The sequence below is a fragment of the Suricata suricatta genome, chromosome 3 (assembly GCF_006229205.1).
Source record: "Suricata suricatta isolate VVHF042 chromosome 3, meerkat_22Aug2017_6uvM2_HiC, whole genome shotgun sequence".
Classification (NCBI taxonomy): domain Eukaryota; kingdom Metazoa; phylum Chordata; class Mammalia; order Carnivora; family Herpestidae; genus Suricata; species Suricata suricatta.
Genome location: NC_043702.1, coordinates 173,160,168 through 173,161,811, shown reverse-complemented (window position 1 = coordinate 173,161,811; position 1,644 = coordinate 173,160,168). Strand labels below are relative to the sequence as shown.

General features: G+C 54.4%; 1 protein-coding gene and 2 long non-coding RNA genes across 18 annotated transcripts in view; 1 reads left to right on the top strand and 2 right to left on the bottom strand.

Moving 5' to 3' along the window:
• Window positions 1-1,644, bottom strand: part of LOC115288523 (SLAM family member 9-like) — a 132,760-nt gene that overhangs the window by 87,111 nt on the left and 44,005 nt on the right. The window lies entirely within an intron of this gene.
• LOC115288531 overlaps window positions 1-1,644 on the top strand; it is a 5,531-nt gene that overhangs the window by 2,482 nt on the left and 1,405 nt on the right. The gene's annotated exons all lie outside the window — the stretch shown is intronic.
• LOC115288532 lies at window positions 592-1,632 on the bottom strand. Its single transcript, XR_003907059.1, has 2 exons — window positions 1,071-1,632; window positions 592-805 (listed from the first exon to the last, which is right to left on the bottom strand). It is a non-coding gene; the product is annotated as an uncharacterized LOC115288532 (long non-coding RNA).

The following is a 1,644-nucleotide window of genomic DNA, read 5'->3' as shown; positions in this document are numbered from 1 at the left end:
TAATCATCCCCAGCATCCACTTCCCTGGGGTGTCCCAGATCCGATGCCCCGCTCAGTACACAAGACCCTGATCTCCAACCTTTCTCGTAGATCTACTTCAGCACATGCGTCCCAAGCTGCTGGAGACCCAGACGCGTAAGTCAAATATTGCCAAATTTCTGGAAAGGAAGACATGAAGTAAACAAGACTCAAGAATTATAGACTGTTAAATCCCCAAATTCTATCAGCAAAAAATGAGAAGTAGGAGAGAGAAAATGTGCTTCATTCTCACCAAACACGGAAACAGACATAGAAACCTGTTCAGAGCGTTGATAACTAGAGACCAAGGAACTTTAAATTCTTTGTCCGACTATTTATAGGAAACCACTAGGAAAATTACAAATAGGAAGGGTCCCGTTGGGGCATCCACTATCGCGTGTGACACCCAGATCAGGCCACAGTGCCGGGGAGACCCTACCGCATGCTCCAACTGGGGGTTCTCCTGATCAAAATAAAGATGTAAACAGACATTCTTGTACTTTCCTTGGATCCCACAATGGATCACCTCGTATACCACACTTTGGAGGCCAGTACTTTATCTAAAAAGATGACTTATTATTATTTTTTCATTTTATTTTAAAACGTGCAGGAAAACAGACCCCGGGAACTAAACTCGAATGCTGTGACTGGCCAAATGATGGGCGGAGGCCCCGGGAGGCACTGCTCTGAAGCACATCCAGAAGGGACAAGGGCCATGCTCAGCAGGGCGGACCCTCAGGGACATGCAAATGGAAACCACAGCGTCACCTCCCGCCTGGAAGGGGAGCTGGTATCAGAGAGACAGGAGGCGAAGAGTGTTATTGGGGATGCAAACCGGTGCAGCCACTGTGGAAAACAGTACGGAGCTTCCTCCAAAAACACTACAACATGGAAACGCCACACGACCCCACCATTTCACATCTGGGAATTTATCTGGGCACCTGACTTGTTGTTCCTGGAACACGACAGGCCAGGTCCTGCCTGAGGCCATGACACAGGCCATCACCTCCCCCAGGCTGGCAGATCCCCGGATGTCCTTGGTCACTGCTCACCTCCTGCTGGTCTGTTCTCACTGGTGTCCTTGGTGACGCCTGCTCTGACTTCCTGGTGTGACCCTGAAGCCACACTCCCAGGTCCTGAACCTCCCACCTGCTCTTTCCTCCAGAGCCCCGCGCCCCTTCTGTACTGTGGGCACTGAGCAGGGCCCCTCTCCTCCTGGGACAATGAGGGTGGCGGAGCCTGTGCCAGGAGCCTCCGGGACATGTCTGTGCACCTGGCCCAGAGGCTGGTCCACAGCAGGCGCTCACAGGCAGGTCCTGGAAGGAAGGAGTCTCCTGTCTGGGAGGGTCTGGGCTGGGAGCAGACAGTCCCCCTTCAACAGCTCACAGCAGTGCGTCCTTGGGGTCCTGCTGCTGTGACCAGATAGGGCTCCACAGAAAGGAGCAGGGTGTCCATGAGCTGCCCTGTGGGGAAAGGGAAGGGGCTGCTGGGGATAGCACGGCCCCGCCAGGCTGCTGTCACTCACCGTGTCCACAAACGGGCACCCGATTTGCCTGAATCCGGGCTTCTCAGTGCGACCCAGGGGGATGGGGTCTGAGAGGGGCTCCTCCACATCGGTGGGGGGGG